Below are 19,304 nucleotides of genomic sequence, written 5' to 3'. Positions count from 1 at the left end.
GGGTTCGGTCGACCGATCCCTTAAATCTCTCATCCTATTGACCAGTGAGTAGACGTTCGGTCGACCGATAAAACTGTTCGGTTGACCGAAACTTTAATTTTGGCACGGATATAGGGAAGGTGAAGGGTAGTTGAACGGATGAGATTTTATGTTTTCGGTTGATCACTATGGTCCCGGATCGATCTTGTGTCCACGACCACACCATCCCGTCGGCGGCCTCTTCCAGTTGGACCCAAGCGGTCGACGATCCGTGACAGCGATCCTCAACCTCTCGGCAGAGGACTACCTCGAGCAGTGCGCCCGTCCGCAGGTCCCCGAGCACAAAATCCTGATCCGAGGGCCACTTGCCGGTGTTTGGGAGGAAGCGAGGGCCCGAACGACGATGATGTCCCCAGGACAGCTCGACAACAGCCACCTGCAGATGTCCACCAGAGTACGTATTTCACTACCAATTCACTAGTTACTTCCGATCAGCGCTAACATTTTTATGTTCCTTTGCAGTACTGAATGGAGAGCGTGCGACTCACTTTTGTGGAGGACGAGTTGAAGAAGCTCAAGACCTCTAGCGGCACATCCTCTTCCCAAGGGCCATCAGTCGCTGAGTTGCAAGCCGATATGGAGAAGGCCAACAAGCTCTTGGAGGCCGAGCAGAAGAAGTCCGCCGATCAAGCTATCATGTTAGGTCGGCTCGAGGCATAGGTGAACACTTATGATAAGAAGATCGAGCTGGCCACAACAAGGAAAAACCGAGCCATCGCCGACCCGGAGCTGAAAAACCAGGAGGCTCGTTCCCTTGTCCAGAAGCTTAAGGAGGCGGAAGATTTACTGGTCGCTGAACGGGACAACCGCTCGGCTAGGGAGGCTGCTCTTCGGGGGCAATTGAAGACCCTTGAAGACGCTCTGGAGGCCTCCCGCGATGCGCTGAGGACCTACCAGGAGGTCGAGCCGAGTAGATTTGAGGTGGTGAAACAGGAATACCTCCGCTCGGACAAATTTACTGACAAAGTCGTACATCGGATCGTCCGGATCTTCGATCTAGCTATCGACGAGACATTCGGCCAGCTTAACTCGAACGGTCACCTCCCCGAAGCCCTGAATGATGGCATTATCAATCGCATCTTGTTCAACGACTCGATGTCTGATGACGTCTTCGATTATCTTGAGTGAGGCGGAGAGTTTGTAAGAAAGTTTTTGAAGTATGACTATATGCTCACCGTTCGGTGGTTCCTTCTTTGTTCAATGAATATTCACCGCTTGGCTTAATTCTCATTTTGTATTTTTTTTCTCTCGTACGATTGCCTGACCCTCCCGATCGGCGGTAAACGTCAGCCACACAGTCCCGAACGGACGACTTCTGTGACGGTTCATGTTTTAAGGTTTATACCTCTTGAGCTGCTCGTCCGTCGATGAAGACTCGTGTTTAACATCGCCGCTCGACGATTTAAAGAAGTCGTGGATTTAAGGTCACCGCTCGACCGTCAATGGAGACTGGGGTTTAACGTTGCCGCTCGATGATTTGAAGAAGTCGAGGGTTTAAGGTCGTCGCTCGACCGTTGGTGGAGACTAGGGTTTAACGTCGTCGCTCGACGATTTAATGAAGACGTGGATTTAAAGTCGCCACTCAATCGTCGGTGGAGACTGGGGTTTAACGTCGCCGCTCGACGATTTGGTGAAGATGTGAGTTTAAGATCGTCGCTCGACCGTCGGTGGAGACTAGGGCTTAACGTCACCACTCGACGATTTGGTGAAGACCCGGGTTTAAGGTCGTCACTCGACCGTCGATGGAGACTAGAGTTTAACGCCATCGCTCGACGATTTGGTGAAGACATGGGTTTAAAGTTGCCGCTCGACCGTCGGTGGAGACTAAGGTTTAATGTCGCCGCTCGACGATTTGGTGAAGACTTGGATTTAAGGTCGTCGTTCGACCATTGGTGGAGACTAGGGTTTAACGTCGTCACTCGACAATTTGGTGAAAACGTGAGGTTAAGGTCGCCGCTTGACTGTCGGTGGAAACTAGGGTTTAACGTCGCCGTTCGATGATTTGGTGAAGACCCGGGTTTAACGTCACCGATCGACGACCTTGGGATCACCCTCTGGTTATAGCTTTGTCCCATTCGTTGTTGATACGTCATCAGCCGAACGACAACTTTAGCGTATGTTTCATTCACTAAGTCCAACTTCAAAAGCCTGCGCTCAGCGTTATCCTCGCTGTAGTGTTGTATCCGATCGGATTCAACGCCAACCTCGACGGGTATGACCGCTTCGTCGCCGTACACTAGGTGAAAAGGAGTTGCTCCCGTCCCCTCCTTGGGAGTTGTGTGGATTGCTCACAACACACTGGAGAGTTCATCTGCCTAGCTCCCTCCGACATGGTCGAGCCAAGCGCGTAAGATTCGCAGAATCTCCCTATTGGCGACTTCGGCCTGACCGTTGCTCTGAGGATATGTTACAGAGGTGAAAGATTGTTGGATGTCGTACCCTTCGCACCATTTCCTAAGTCTCTGACCAGCGAACTATCTTCCGTTGTCCGAGACGAGCCGGCGCGGGATGCCGAACCGGCAGACGATGTGCTGCCAGATGAACTTCATGGCCATCTGCTCGGTAATTCTGGCTAGCGGCTCGGCTTCTACCCACTTTGAGAAGTAATCCACAGCAACGAGCAGGAACCTTCGCTAACCTATCGCCATCGGGAAGGGCCCCACAATGTCCATGCCCCAGTAGTCGAACGGGCAAAAAACTGCGAACGCCTTCATTTCCTAGGTCGGTCGGTGCGAAAGGCTGCAATATTAATGGTAGGACAAGCAAGTAGCCACCGTCCGAGCAGCATCCTCCTAAAGGGTTGGCTAGAAGTATCCGGCCAACAAAATCTTCCTTGCTAACGATCAGCTGCTCGGGTGTCCTCCGCTGGATCCTTGATGTACCTCTCGTAGTATGCAGTCAGCGTCCTCTGATCTGATGCATTTAATTAGAGGACGGGAGAAGACCTTCTTGTAGAGATGATCTCCTATGAGGGTGAATCGACCAGCCATTTTCGTCAATAAGTGAGTCTCCTCCTGATCGGCTGGCGTAGCTCCCAACCGTAAGAATTCTATCAGAGCTGTTCTCCAATCGTTCAGGAAGGTGAGTCCTTTCATCTTGTCGATGTGGGCTACTAGGGATATCTACTCGATCAGCTGTGCAATGACGATCGACGATAACGAGCTGGCCAGGTTAGCCAACTCGTCTACAGCCTAGTTCTCCGACCGGGGGATCTTCTGTACGATAACTTCTCGGAAATTGGCTTTCAGCTTTTCAAAGGCTTCGGCATAGAGTCTGAGATGAGCGTTACTTATCTCGAACGTCCTGGTCAGCTGCTGGACGACTAATTATGAGTCCGAATAGATGAAGACTTTAATGGCTCCAACGTGCAGAGTGACTTGCAGGCTAGCTATCAGCGCCTCGTACTTGGCTTCATTGTGCCCTATAGTCCAGTCGAACGGACAGCTGCATCCGCTCTTCCTAGGGGGAGATGAGCAATATACCTACGCCACTCCCCTGCCGAGTAGACTAATCATCCACATATATTTTCCAAATGGCTTCAGTCTCAGGATTGTGTACCACAATGACGAAATCCACCAAATACTACGCCTTGATGGTCATTCGGGGCTAGTATTGGTTGTCGAACTCGCTGAACTCGGTTGTCCATTTAATTAGCCGTCCGGACGATTCTGGATTTAGCAGTACCCTCCCCAAGGGACTGTTGGTCATCATGATGATGGAGTGGTCGAGGAAGTACGGGCGAAGCCTCCGAGTGGCGAGTACCAACACATAAGCCAACTTCTCAAGACCGGTGTAGCGAGATTCAGCGTCTTTCAATATATGACTCAGGAAGTACACCGGTTGTTCCTCGCTGTTCGGCCTAACTAGTGTCGAGTCGATTACATCCTCGGTCGAGGATAAATAAATTTTGAGTGGCTTGCCGATAGTTGGCTTAGCCAATACAGGTAAGGAATTGAGGTACTCCTTCAGTTATTTGAATGTCCGGTCGCACTCCTCATCCCATTGAAATTTGGTGGCTCGGTGCAATATCTAGAAGAACGGAAAGCTCCGGTCGAATGACTTGGAGATGAACCGAGACAGTGCAGTTATCCGACCGGTGAGACGCTGTACTTCCTTCAGATTTTGAGAAGGCGGCTTGTCCTGTAGTGCCTTCACTTTGCTGGGGTTGGCCTCGATGCCCAGCTCGATGATAATATAGCCCAGAAATCGTCTTCTTTTCATGCCGAATAGACACTTATTTGGATTCAACTTGATCTCATACGTCCTAAGTGTCTGGCAAGTCTCCTTGATATCTGCACACAGGTCAGCAGTTGGGGGGGATTTAATTAGTATATAGTCGATGTATACCTCCATGTTATAGTCGATCTGCCGTCGAAACACCTTATTCATTAATCTCTGATAAGTCGCTCTGGAGTTCTTTAGTCCGAACGACATGACATTATAGTAGTATGTACCGCCAGCCGTGATGAAGCTAACCTTTTCTTGATCTTCCTTGGCGAGCGACACTTGGTGGTACCTTTGATACGCGTCCAGTATACATATCAGCTTGCGCCCGACAGTGGAGTCTACCATCTGATCGATTCGAGGTAGTGGGTAGAAGTCTTTTGAGCATGCTTTGTTGAGGTCACGAAAGTCGATGCAGACCCGCCACTTGTTGCCAAGTTTGGAGACCAGCACCACATTTGAGAGCCAGCTTTGGAATTAAACCTCCTGAATGTGGTCGGCCTCCAACAACTTTTCTATCTCCACTCGGATGATCAGGTTTTGCTCGGTGTTGAAGTCCCTCTTTCTCTGCTTCACCGGTAGAGCATCCGGTCGGATGTGCAGGCCATGCTGCACGACGCTCGTGGAGATGCTGGGCAGCTCGTGCGTCAACCACATGAATACGTCGTGATTCTACTAGAGGCATTTGATCAGTTCTGCCTTCTGTTCCGCTTTCAGGTCAGACGCTATAAAGGTTGTTGCTTTCGCTCGGTCAGGATGGATCTACACCTCTTCCTTTTCCTCATAGATCAGAGTAGGAGGCTTTTCAGTTATGATGCTTACCCCTAGACGGAGTGTTTTCCGAGCAGACTTAGCCTCTATTTTGACCATCTTGGCATAGCAGCACCGAGCGGCCAGCTGGTCCCCTTTGACTTCTCCGACCTGGTCTTCTACCGGGAACTTGATCTTCTAGCAGTAGGTTGAGACTACTGCTCGGAACTTATTGAGGGCCGGTCGGCCCAGGATGACATTGTATGCAGAGGGGACATCCACTACAATGAAGTTTGTGGCCCGGGTCCTCCTGAGCGGCTCCTCTCCCAACGAGATGACCAACTTGATTTGGCCGATCGGCAGAACCTCGTTGCCCGTGAACCCATACAGTGGGGTCGTCATTGGTAGTAGCTCGCCTCAGTCGATTTGGAGCTGATCGAACACCTTCTTGAAAATTATATTCACCGAACTGCCTGTGTCAAAGAAGATTTGGTGAATAGTGTAATTTACGATTACCGCTCGGATTACGAGGGCGTCATCATGAGGGGTGTCCACTCCCTCGACGTCTTGAGGTCCGAAGCTGATTTCGGGCCCGCTCGCCCTCTCTTGGCTAGAGCCGACTGCGTGAATCTCCAACTGCCGAGCGTACGACTTTTTGGTTGGGTTGGAGTCACCGCTGGTTGGTTCGCCGGTGATGATGCTAATTTCTCCTCAAGCGGCATTACTCCTATTTTCTTCTTCCTGAGCGGATGGCCTGTGTCGCTTGTACGAAGCTCGGAGATGGTCATCGCTCCTCTGCTGATGATGGTGCTGTTGCTCGGGTGATCACCTGGTATCCTCTCGTCGCCCAGCAGTTTGATACCCCTGTCGCCGGTCGGGTGAGGCCGATCGACGATGATAACCCCTAGGTGTTGGTCGGGTGACTGGCGTCAGCCTGCGACAGTCTCAGGTGTTGTGGAATGTCGACTAGTGGAAGGAACAAAATATGGGCGTCCATACCTTGCCCTTTGACGCCTTTGGCCGACTGGAGGCCACATGCTGCACGGCATGCGCCTTTGTCTCATGGTGCGGTCGTAATACTTCGACTCTGGGCCCCCTTAGCGGTTGGTGGCTGCTCGGTAGTCTGCGCTTGCTCGGCACCGAGGGTTCGGTTGGTGCCTCCTTCCTTTTTGCTCCTTGGGCCTCTTCCACATTTATGTACTCGGTAGCTTTCTTGAGCATGTGGTCATAATCCCGGAGCGGCTTTCTGATGAGCGGCTGGAAGAAGTCTCCTTCAATGAGCCCCTGGGTGAAGGCATTCATCATGGTCTCAAATGAAACCGAAGAGATATCCATGGCTACCTGGTTGAAGCGCTGAATGTACGCTCGGAGGGATTCTCTCGGCCCTTGCTTCATTGAAAACAAACTGATGCTCGTCTTCTGGTAGCGTCTGCTGCTTGTAAAATGGTGCAGGAAGGCAGTTCGGAAGTCCTTGAAGCTCTAGATGGACTCGTCCGACAGTCTACTGAACCATCGTTGTGCCGAGATGGAGAGCGTGGTGAGGAAGACTTGGCAGTTTACTCCATTTGTATACTGATGAAGAGTAGTAGGGTTGTCGAACTTACCAAGGTGGTCGTTCGGGTTAGCCAACCCATTGTACTCTCCTATTGCCAAGGGAGCGTAGTGCCACGGCAGAGAATCTTGTAGGATTTCCTCGGAGAACTGCCTGTTTATCCGCTCGGGCGAGGCGTTGCATCGGGGCGCCTTGCCCTTCTGCGCATCCCGAATGGGAGCTTCGTCTGATGAAGACCCTCTCTCTTGATTCGCCTGCGCGATCTCGGAGGGCATTTGGAATAAAGCACGGTGGAAAGGTATCAGGGCAGGCGGTGCCTCTCCTTGCGTGCTGGTCGACCCTCTATGTTGGCCCCAGATGGAGAGTTGTTTCGGCCGGTCTTCATGGGCCGCTCGACCTCCTGATGCCGATGTTGCTTGTTGCGCCAGTCAATCGGCTAGTGCCTTTTGCTGCTCGACTATCTTTGCCACACGTGCCTGTTTAAGCGCGTCGAGCTCCTCTTAGGTGAGCGTCACGATGTGAAGTTGTCTAGCTTCTTCCATCTCTCGGCTCGGATGGAGGTGCGTTTACACAGACGGAGCCAAATTTAATCTTGTCTGAAAGTCGAGGCGACGGACCCTGGAGACGTGGCACTCCTGTTGACTATGCTTGGACCTCCAACTAGTCGAGCCTACAACCACAAAACGTCAGTGTTGAGCCAGGGAGGGGTTCCTCGGCGTTGGCCCTCTGACGCTCAAGTCAGATCATCGGCGGTAGGAAAGCTAAGCAAAGGAGCGGAGCAAGAGAGGCAGCGTAACAGTAGCTACAGTAGAACTTACTTACCTCAGTCGAAGCTTGAGGCCCTTTATATAGGGTGTAGGTGCAGCGGAAGCCGACAAGAGGGGGGTGAAATTGCTGAAAACAAAAATAAAAACCACCCTCCTCGGATTTCAACTCAGAAATTAAATCAGCAATAAAATAATAGCAACTAGATTAATGAAACAGAAAAAGAAACATGAATAGAAAAAGACTCAGGGATTTAACCTGGTTACAACCAAGGAGGTTTTTAATCCAGGACAGTAGAAAAGAGTGCAGTAAGAAAAATCTCCTTCTCTGAAGGCGGAGAAGCCTTTTACACTTTTGAAGCTCACTAGTTGCTTAGGAATTGCTTAAAGATTGATTGTTTGAGTTGTTATTCAATTCCTAGCTCCAGGGACCTTTTTATAGCTCCTGGAAGTCTATCCCGAGAGTCCAAGGCGCCTCTAACAAGGTTCAAGGCGCCTCCAGCTCGGTCAGCGGATAAAACTTTATCCGCAGCGCAAACGGTCAAAACTGACCTGTTGAAGGCGCCTTCAACAGGGTTGAAGGCGCCTCCAAGCCTGCTGGAGGCGCCTCCAAGCTGGCAGCCCAATTTCCAGCTTGGTTTATTCAGTTTCGGACGCTCCGTTCTTTGGGGTGATTGCGGCCAACCGGAATAGGGCTCACCCGAACCCAATTCCCGACCTTCTCCTCCAGCAGCCTTCCGTCCCGGCTTAACGTCCCTCGAACGCCGCGCACGCTCTTCACGCCCACCGGGAGTACTCTTCCGCAGCTCTCTCGTCTTTCGGACACACCGAGCCCGTCGGCTCCCTTCCCGTGCCGTTCTTCTCGCTAGCTGCGTCTTCCGCTCGACTTCCTGTGCTCCTAAGCTCCTGCACACTCAGACACAGGGATCAAACACAGCAGGACCTAACCAACTTGGTTGATCACATCAAAACTACCACGGGGTCCAACAATCTCCCCCTTTTTGATGTGCGTCAACCCAAGTTCAAGTTAGGGTAACAAATAGACATAAATAGTAATTTTAAAGAAAAATTACTAAACTAACATATTTAAGCATAATTTTACAATAAATAAAATTGCAACACATCAACAAAAAAAAAACAAAAAAAAAAGGTAAAAATTTTTATTTTCCTAATTCTCCTTACTCCCCCTAAACTTGTACCTTACTCTCCCCCTTTGATCACAGCAAAAATGGGGGCTTAAGTAAAAAAAATTTTAAGTAGGATTGAAGTTTTTTAAAAAAAAATTCCAAGTAAAAATGAAGTTTAAAAAAAAATCCTAAGTAAATAAAAAAAAAAACAGTCTAAGTCAAATAAAATTTTCCAAAAAAAAAATTTAAAAAAAATTAAGTTGGAATTTTTCAAAACAATTTCTAAGGAAATTTTAACAAATATTTAATAACCTTTCAAAGCATTATGTAATTCTTGTTTAATGCTTTTTCAGAAAGTTAATTAAACATTTTCTTTCAATATTTTAGCTTCCAAGTCGTGGCGAGGCACTAGACCTTCTTGGTTATTGGAGCAACAACCACTTCCTTAGACAAAGCTTCCATAAAGAATTTCAATGTTTAATTTTGTCACTGTAAGCTTTTAACTAAAAATTAATTTAGCACAGATGTTGGAACCCAATAAAGGTTCCTTCCAACAGGATTAGTCAAAAACTTATGGGGTATATAATTCTTGGGAATTTTCCTAAGTTGACCCTGATGCTTCTTTATATACCAATTTAATTTTCCATAAATTTTAAGTTTTGATTTTGAAAAAACATTTATCTTTAAGCATGCATCAGTTTTTAATTTTTCAATTTTAAATTTTAAATTTTCATTTTCTGATTTCAAATTTTCATTTTCTTTTTCTAATTTATCTAATTCTCTAGAAAGAGATTTAATAAATCTAAAAGATTGATTCGGGGTTAGATTGCGTACCTTACTTACCTGATCTGGTGACGCTCCCCTTCACTGCTGCTTTCTTCTGACGTTCCTCCCCCTTCGTCGATGCTCATCTCTGAGCTGGACGTTTCTTCTAGCTGATGGTTTGCCATTAGTGCTAGTCCCGAAAATTCTTCGACTTCTTATTCGGAGGATGACGAATCATCCCACGTGGCCTTTAGATTCTTGTGTTTGGAGGGTTCTAGTTTCTTGTATTTTGACTTTTCCCTGTCTTTCTCCTTTCTCTTTAGCTTTGGGCAGTCATCTTTGATGTGCCCCTCTTTGTTGTAGTTGTAGCAGCGAACCTTCCTCTTCTTTCGATGATGCCTCTGCGATTTAAATTTATTAGTACTGAAAAACTTATTGAAGCGTCTTACCAGTAGTGCCGCTTCGGATTCGTCGACAGAGGCTTCGGAGTCAGAACTGTTTACTTTTGCCTTTAGAGATATGGTCTGACTGGTCTTCTCTGCTTCGTTGGGTTCTGAAATTCGAGACTCGTGAAGTTCGAAAGTGGAAAATAATTGCTCTAAAGTACTTACCTCGAGGTCCTTAGAGATGTAATACGCATCTACTAAGGAAGCCCACTCCGGAGTTCTCGAGAAGGCATTGAGCACGTATCGGATCGAATCCCGGTTGGTTACCTCTTCTCCAAGGTTCGTTAGTTGCGTTATCAGCTCCTTGATTCTCGCTTGGAGTTGCGCTACCTTCTTGCCTTGCTTCATCCGGAGGTTCGTTAACTGGTTCTGGAGGATGTCGCGCTTCGCTAGTTTCGCTTCGGAAGTACCTTCATGAAGCTCCAGGAATTTTTCCCAGAGATCTTTCGCGGAGTCATAGCTTCCGATCCGGTTTACCTCCTGTGGTGGTAGAACGCTGAGTAGGTGGAACTCAGCCTTTCCGTTTGCGACGAAATCTGCTTGCTCCTTTTTCGTCCAGGTATTTTCCTCCTTATCTTTCGGAACTGCATAGCCATATTTCATTATTAAAAGAATGTTAAATTCGGTTTTAAAAAATACCTCCATTTTGCGCTTCCATGTAGCGAAGTCTCCATCGAACTTCGGGGGATGGATGTTCACTCCGGCCATCGTCTTGATTGTAGTGCTTCAGTTGGCGATTAGTCCTTCTGAGGCGATCAGGCTCTGATACCAATTGTAGGTGCAGTGGAAGCCGGCAAGAGGGGGGTGAATTGCTGAAAATAAAAATAAAAACTACCCTCCTCGGATTTCAACTCAGAAATTAAATCAGCAATAAAATAATAGCAACTAGATTAATGAAACAGAAAAAGAAACATGAACAGAAAAATACTCAGGGATTTAACCTGGTTACAACCAAGGAGGTTGTTAATCTAGGACAGTAGAAAAAAGCGCAGTAAGAAAAATCTCCTTCTCTGAAGGCGGAGAAGCCTTTTACACTTTTGAAGCTCACTAGTTGCTTAGGAATTGCTTACAGATTGATTGCTTGAGTTGTTATTCAATTCCTAGCTCCAGGGGCCTTTTTATAGCTCCTGGAAAGTCTATCCCGAGGATCCAAGGCGCCTCGAACAAGGTTCAAGGCGCCTCCAGCTCGGTCAGCGGATAAAACTTTATCCGCAGCGGAAACGGTCAAAACTGACATGTTGAAGGCACCTTCAACAGGGTTGAAGGCGCCTTCAAGCTGGAGGCGCCTCCATGCCTGCTGGAGGCGCCTCCAAGCTGGCAGCCTAATTTCCAGCTTGGTTTCTTCAACTTCGGACCCTCCGTTCTTTTGGGTGATTGCGGCCAATTGGAATAGGGCTCACCCGAACTCAATTCCCGGCCTTCTCCTCGAGCAGCCTTCCGTCCCGGCTTAACGTCCCTCGAACGCCGCACGCTCTTCACGCCCACCGGAGTACTCTTCCGCAGCTCTGTCGTCTTTCGGACGCACCGAGCCCGTCAGCTCCCTTCCCGTGCCGTCCTTCTCGCTAGCTGCATTTTCCGCTCGACTTCCTGTGCTCCTAAGCTCCTGCACACTCAGACACAGGGATCAAACACAGCAGGACCTAACCAACTTGGTTGATCACATCAAAACTACCACGGGGGTCCAACATAGGCCTTCGGGGGCACGCGTGCATGCTTCTCGAGGTGTGTACGCTTCTCAAAGCTTACCCTAAAAAGACGTGTCAATAAAGTGTCCCCAACACCATATCTTAATGACTCGAGCATATCTCTGATAAGACAGTGGAAGCTTCCGTCGTACGATCTTCTGCCTGATCATGTCGTCAACCACGCTGCCTGTCGGTGGCACTGGTTCCCAGAAGGATATCACCATCTGTTCCTTTTGTCTGTTACTAGGCCAAGCGGAAGAGTCGCTCAGCCGATCCTCGCCCATCCGGATGGCTATCTCTCCTGGGGCTGAGCTGGAGAGTCTCTTGGCCAGTCGTCGTCTTCCTGGTGCTATCATCCCTAGGGCCGAGCGGGATGACCGCTCATCCAACCTTCCACTGTCTCGGCTCCGCTGTTATGCCGAGTGGGCAGCCGTGCCTGCATGTCGTCCGCTCAGTCGTGTCTTCACTCCACTGGTTCTGAGGCCTGATGTAAGTTCGAGCGGGCTATCCACTTGGCGTATGCTTTACCAATAATTTGGTTTTCTGAGCGTCGGAAGCTCGGTGCGCGGTCGAGCTAAGATGATGTTGGATCAGATACTCCTCAGTCTGATCGGGTGAGTGGGTTGTCTGATCGGACGATGACCTGAGATCGTTAATCACCCTGACTTTGACCTCCAGCGTGGCAATGACCCTCTACGGGACGACTATGTCTCCTGGGGCTGAGCTGGAGAGTCTCTTGTCCAGCGGTCGTCTTCCTGGCGCAATCGTCCCCGGGGCTGAGCGGGATGGCCGCTTGGCCAACCTTCCACTGTCTCGGCTCCGCTGTTATGCCGAGCGGGCAGCCGTGCCTGCATGTCGTCCGCTCGGTCGTGTCTTCACTCCACTGGTTCCGAGGCCTGATGTAAGTCTGAGCGGCCTAGCCGCTCGACGTATGCTTTACTAATAATTTGGTTTTCTGAGCGTCGGAAGCTCGATGCGCGACCGAGCTGTGATGATGTTGGATCAGATACTCCTCAGTCTGATCGGGCGAGTGGGTCGTTGATAATTAGCATTTTTATATAATATTTTAGCTCTCATACTTAGCATTTTTATCCTCTCATCTACTTAAATTTTGCTTAATATTATGATTCATGAGTTAGGATATATTTATGAGCTTTTTATACTCTTTCCCTAATTTTGCTATTATTTCATGATTTTTGTAGGGAATTAAAGAGGAGCCATAGACATGAGTGAAGTCAAATTAATTGGACCCAATGTTAAGGTTGAGCATGAGCTAATTAGAAGTGCTTGACTCATTTTATTCCAATTTGGATCAAGAAAGAAATAGAGCTCCACTCTTCAAGCCCAATCGCAAAAGCCTACTCTTCAAATCCACTCCTCAAGCCCAATTATAAAAGCCTAATTTTAATTCTTACTCTTATATTGGATCCGGATTTTTCCTTTAACCTTAAATGTAAGATCCAAAATCCGAACCCGAACCCGTTAAGAAATTCCTCTTCCTCACCCGCACGGCACACTGCCGAGAGATCCCGAATCTGTTCGCGATCCCTTCTTGCGCGGCTAGGGCACAGCGGCTTCCCTTCTTCTTCCTCCGGCCGGCGGCTTCTCTTCTCTTACCTTTGCTGCCGTCGGCCGGCCATCCACAGCCACAACTCCTTCTCCTAGATCCAAACAGACGACGGCAGCAAGCTTCGACCGCAACGGCAACGTGCATTCACCTTGCCGGAGGGGTTCTCCGGCAAGATCCTTTACCTTCCGGTGTTCTTCCTGCAGTTCTTCCTACTGGGGTTCAGGCGGCAGAGGCAGAGAAGCAGCGGCGGTTCATCCGAATTCACAGCACCTCCATTACTTCCGTTCATCTTCCATTGAGGGGGTTCTTCGGTGGAAGCTACGGTCATCATCCTCGTTGTTGAAGCAAGCACAGCCGGTAATTTGGTTGATGTTCATCGGTTCGTTCAGGAGTTTTGAGTGAAGCTTCTTCATCCACAGCAGCTCTTCATTCCTCATCAGATTTGAACAGCTTTTGTTTGTTGCAGTTTCTTCACTGAATTCGTATTGATATGTTGATTTGTATGGTTGATTATTTGATGCTTGTACTAAATTGTTCTCCCATGTTTTAGTGCACGTACTCATGCTATTTTGATTCATGCTCGTGAAGTGTTCGACAAAATGTTTCTTCCAACAGTAGATTTAAATTCGTGCACTTTATTTCACTTAATGTTTGCTTGTCTTGTCTTTTGCAATTGCTATAAGTTTTGTTCTTCGTTTGAATGCAATTAGGCTAGGGTAGATTAGTTTTCTTTAATGCTCTAGATTTCATTCAATGCTTACTTTATGTTGTCTTTAATTTTCTTGTAATCATAGTTTAAGTTAGACTAGGTTTTCTTATTTGCATCTTCTTTCATTTACTAGGTTAGGTTCATTTAATGTTTTGCTATTTCATTCCTTAGATTAATTCTGTTAATGGTGAAATCATAGCGTAGAGTGACAATGCGCTATGAGATCACTACTAATGGATAAATAGAATATCTTTCATTAATTAGGATTAGATTTCATACTTGCTTTGCTCTTTTGTTCCTTAAGTTTAATTTCATACTTGTTTTATTATTTCAATTCGTAGTTCAAAATTCAAAACTCAAACCCCCAGTTTCTTATCAAAAATCTAAAAGTCATAACAAATCCTGAAGTTATCATCCTATCGTTACATTCTTTGGGAGACGACCCGAGTCATTTCTATACTACTTTAATGTAGAGGGGTTAGGTAAACTTTAAATTGTAATTTGATAAGCTCCCGTAGCACGACACTCGAGCTTACATCAAATATTGGCGCCGTTGTCGGGGATCTTGTAGTGGTGTTTGATAATTTTAGGATTACTTTCTTATTTTTCTACAAAATTTTGTTAAAAAAAATTGTCAAATGCTTTGATGTTCATTGATTCATGTGTTGATATCATATATTCCTGTGTCTTCTAATATTGTCTGTTAGTGTTTCAGTGTAAGACCAGGACAATTCTTTCAGTTCAACATGGATCTTTATTCTCAGCAATTTGGAAGCTTCAATGAATATCACAATTTGGATACTGGGCAAGTGAGACACATATGTACTAATTGTGGCAGTCCATCGCATCCAGTTGTTATATGTCATCTCATTCAAAAGACTGCTAGATTTCCTATGGAACCCCAGTATTTCCAATATCAATATCAACAGGCATATGATCCAGCTCCTAATACCTATAGTCATGACTGGGGCAATTAACTCAGTACTTTCAACCCCAGATTCCAGAGCAGTATGGATACTTCCAATCTTAATGCTATCAACCCCAACAAATTCCTGAGCAGTATGAGAAAACACAACAACAGGCTATTGAGCATCCTCAGTGTTACAATTCAGATTGGATGAACCATCCAAATTTTATGCATGGGAACGAGCAACAACAATTGAATCAATCTTTTCCATCATATCAGTTGCCACAAGGATTTCAGGATGATTCTATGCCCACATGGTCACATTCAGTCCAACAGACTGAACCAGCTCCTTGGGGGGCATTTCAAGAGAGCACTGAAGAAGTTCATGCCCCTAGTCAATCAATATTTCAAGATTTGAAGGATGTAATGTAGCAGATGCAGCAACAACAAGAGACATATACCCAGTCTCAACAAAGAAATGAAGCATAACTACAGAATTGTCAGATGTATCTAGATCAAATTGCAGCATCCATCAGCCAGCGACAAGCCCAATTATCTAGTGAGGAGATGGATTCTAGAGAATGTCATGGCCCTGACCCTGATTCTACTCCTATACAGGACTCCTCTAGCCTTTTGTGTGATGATGTTGCAATTTGTGATTATTTTAATTCTTCTAATATTGTCGCTGCAGATATTGTTGATGTAGGTGTTGTTGGTGACGTTGAGGAGCTAGCTGAGCCTGATAATACATCTATTGATGAAGAAAGTGTAGGGACTTGCATGGTGGAAGCAATGTCCCAAGAATCACCTATTTTTGTTGCCGAGCACCTGATGATAAAAGTGTAAGGACTTGTGCTGTGGAGGCAGAGCCCCAAGAATCACTTCTTTTTGATGCACCACCAGAATCTGAGCCAGAACCAAAGTCTGAGTTATTATTTGATGAAGAGAAAGTCATATCCATTGTTTTAGAACCTCCAGGTATATTTCAGTACAGCAAGGTAAATATTTCTTGTGATCTTTTAGAGAATTCCATAAAGGTTCCGAATATTGATTTTATTGGATGTGACTTATATTTGGATTCATGCTTATCTAAGTTTGATAGTGTTTTATCTCTTCCTTACCCCACATGCGTGTGGAAGGTGCATTCTGTCCTTGACCTTGCAGGTTTTTACAGGCCCTTGAAGTGGATGCTTAAGTTGAACCGTCTTCAACCTCCGGGAAGAACTTCAAAAAGAATAGGGGGAAGGGAGCGGTCTTTACTTCAAATGCAAATATTCCACTCCCAACTTGGATTTTGCACCTTAATCGTTTGCAACCACCGGGAAGGATCATTCCACTACCGGCGTGGATACTACTTCTAAATCGTCTTCAACCGCCAGGAATAAAGGGGAGTTCGTTCTTTTCCTTTCCTTTTTTTGTTTTTCTTTATCTTTACACTTGCATGTTTGTTTGCTTCTATACTTTGCTTTCATACTTTGTTTTCTTGTTTTGCATTTTGTTTGGTCTTTTTTATACCTTGCTTGATTTTGAGTGATATCTCTCTAGATGTCCCTTTATAATGCTTTGAGAATTGAAAAAGACAGTTAAGTTTGACTATCAAGTTTTGGTTTCCTTGGTATTGTTGGGTACATTAATTGCATTAGTCATTTGTTGTGGTGATGGACTCTATCTTGTTAGATTATGCATAATATTTTGTTATTCACCTAGTGAGGTTTTTTCCACGCTTATCCTTAATCCTCTTGTGTGTGATAGCACTTGTGATATTTGACACTTTAGAACTTGCTTTGATTCTTTTTGAAATTATGGTAACATAAGCTTGCATGAATATGATAGAGGCAAATTTTCTTATTCATCTCTTAGTTGTTCCTCTACTTTGTTGTTCTTATCAGTAAACATTTCACCTATTGCTTTCATGCTTCATTGTACTTCCCTTGTCATATATTCTCATTGTCGTTATATTTTCACTATCATATCTTTATCGATTCATTCATTCCCTAGTCCTTTGATGAGAGCATTGGGTGATTGCATGAAGAGTTACATTTTCTTTGGCATATCTTTATTGGTTTATTTTTAGCCCCTATTGTTGTGAGTTTTAAGAAATATCATGATTTGTTATATTGTCCGAGACGGATAAGTTTAAGTGTGGGGGATGCAAATATGTATGGACGAATGCTTGTTGAAAAAAAAAATTTCTCTCTATGTAAAAAAATTCTCTCTACATAAAAAAAAAAGTTGAAAAAAATAAGAGAGAGAGAGAGAAAAAAAATTCTCAAGCATTTGTTATTTTGTTAGTGATGAACAAGAAGAAATAGATCCATGGAAAGATTGATGTATACTCATTTTACATTCTTATTGAGAGATTCTCATGAGTTAGTTGTTAATACATACATGTATTTTGGAGATGTAATAATGGTTGATGTATATCGCATTGAGAATGTGCAAGGAGAGTTGAGTGTTGGATGTTTGAGTGAGTTTTTTTTTAGCATATTATTTTATTATATTCTTCATGTTGATTACCCCAATGCTCTCATATTCTCTTTGAATTCCTTTGTTGTCTATCCTTCTTGTTCTATTGTTTACATTTGTGGTTTTATTATTATTCATGACAAGTCCTCTTGATTTGTGTGTACTTATGTTTGCATTAGTGGAGAAGTAGAAAATAAGCAAGCATATGGTAGTGCAATATCATGAGTTGCTTTAGAGAGAGCTCCACTTTCATGTCTATTATTTATGTGAGCATGAGTGTATATATTGTCCTTGTCAGACTTTATCATGCTTAATCTATTCAAGTTGATTGAAATTGTCATGCTTCTTGACTTTTGTGAGAATTGGAACCATGAGTACCTTGATTCTTAAAATTTGATGATCCTAAATACCTTTCTTTTATTATTTTCATAGTATTGTTAGGGAATTGATAGGGAGATAAGTTTTTAGTTGCTTCTTAGTTTTATTTTATTTGCCCGAGACGTGCGGCCTAGCCGCTCGACGTATTCTTTACCAATAATTTGGTTTTTTGAGCTCGGAAGCTCGGTGCGTGGCCGAGCTGTGCTGATGTTGGATCAGATACTCCTCAGTCCGATCGGGTGAGTGGGTCGTCCGATCGGACGATGACCTGAGATCATTAACTGCCCTAACTTTGACCTCCAGCGTGACAATGACCCTCTATGGGGCGAGCCCCATCTTACCACCGAATCAGAGGATTTCGATAAATTGGCAACTGTGATGGTGTATGCAGTGTTGCAAGGGAAACCTCAACAACCACCATCACATATGCCCAACCCTTCAACCGAGATATCGCCTCAATTGACCCAACCCATAGGAATGCCGCAGGATGTGCTCCCCACTCAGATCGATATATCTGCCGTGAGGGAATCTTCCTTGAAATCTTCGGGAGAGACCGCCTATTGGGACCCTCTAAAGGGAAAAGCCCTAATATCTAGCGAAGCGAAGGTCCCCCAATGCCCTCCATTTTCAAGAAGCATACCTCAAGATGAGTTATCGAGACATTTCCCGACGTTGCAGATTAGGAAATATAAAGGTACGACTGACCCTGAGGCCGACATCTGTAAATTTAAAAATATCTCCCTATTACATCAGTATGTAGATGACATCAAATGTCGAGTCTTCTTGACAACACTCTCGGGCTAGGCACAGAGGTAGTTTGGTCGTCTCACTGCCTTCTCCATTCGACCTTTTGTGCAATTGAATTCCATATTCATGCAACACTTCACCACCAGTCGGAGGTATCAAAAAATTCTGCATGATTTGTTTGCTCTTAAGTAAAAGCCCAACGAACCTTTGAAAGACTCTTTGCTTGCATTGCTTCCTCTTGGACTTCAACTTTTTATTCTTGGCTTTACAAAATTCCACCCCCCTTCTTAGGCATGTCCAAGTCATGGTACATCTAGAGTTTTTCTATCATCCTTTTTGCTATGACCCCTCTCAGTCAGTTGATCTCCACTTGTGCTGTGGTTGGCAACTCTTAACTTCTTCAGTTGGAGAATCTCCAACTGTGCTATGGATGTCTCCCTCTAAGTTACATTTAGAACCTAGTCGGAGGGAGCTTGGACTAGTTGAGCCTCTAGTTAAGCTATTCAGGCTCGCATTTCTTGATGACCTTGCAAAGGTTCATCGAATCATTGGCTAAATACCATCATCTTGGACATGTGCTCACTCTATTCAGCACAAGATCCTCTGCTAAAGCCCTAAAAGACATGCCCTTTGTGGCCTCTTCAGAGTCTGTCCACCTAACCACCACCAGATCATAGAGGGTGTGATTCAACTTGTTCTCTTTGGGAGTTTATTCGTGGGGTGCTCCTATGGCAGCCAGGACGATGTCCACACCCAACTTGGGGCGAGAGGATTTTACAGGGGAAGCTGGGGTCTTAATCCTCAGGAGCGAGGTTGGGCTTCGCAGCTGGGAGGAACTACTTGCAGCTTTTTAGTTCCCCAACTCGACTGGTGAAATCGGGATTTGAACTGGCACTGGTGAAGATGGGCCCAATGAGCTAGCAAGGGTCTTTAGCGAGTGTGGCATCTTCCTCATTAGCCTTAGAGGCATTTTTGATTCTGTAGGTGAAGTCGGCTCCGTAGCCTCCAAGCAACAAGATGGAGGTGTTCTCGACTACCTATGTGGGGTCGATTCTCTAGTCTCTATGTAGGGTAATTTTTTTAGGAGCCACTAGCGGAGCCGGTGGTCCCGCCGGGCACTGCCTCGTCCAGAGTCAAGTCGATGATCACTGCATTGCACACTTCCAATTCGACCT

General features: G+C 45.8%; 1 long non-coding RNA gene across 1 annotated transcript; it reads left to right on the top strand.

Moving 5' to 3' along the window:
* The first annotated feature begins 12,873 nt into the window (after positions 1 to 12,873).
* Positions 12,874 to 17,338, top strand: LOC122034365. The gene is made up of 2 exons (XR_006126697.1): positions 12,874 to 15,516; positions 15,713 to 17,338. It is a non-coding gene; the product is annotated as an uncharacterized LOC122034365 (long non-coding RNA).
* The last annotated feature ends 1,966 nt before the right edge of the window (positions 17,339 to 19,304 follow it).

This window comes from Zingiber officinale, chromosome 11B (assembly GCF_018446385.1).
Source record: "Zingiber officinale cultivar Zhangliang chromosome 11B, Zo_v1.1, whole genome shotgun sequence".
Lineage (NCBI taxonomy): Eukaryota > Viridiplantae > Streptophyta > Magnoliopsida > Zingiberales > Zingiberaceae > Zingiber > Zingiber officinale.
The sequence above is the reverse complement of the archived record's forward strand: the minus strand, read 5'-3'. Positions and strand labels throughout refer to the sequence as shown.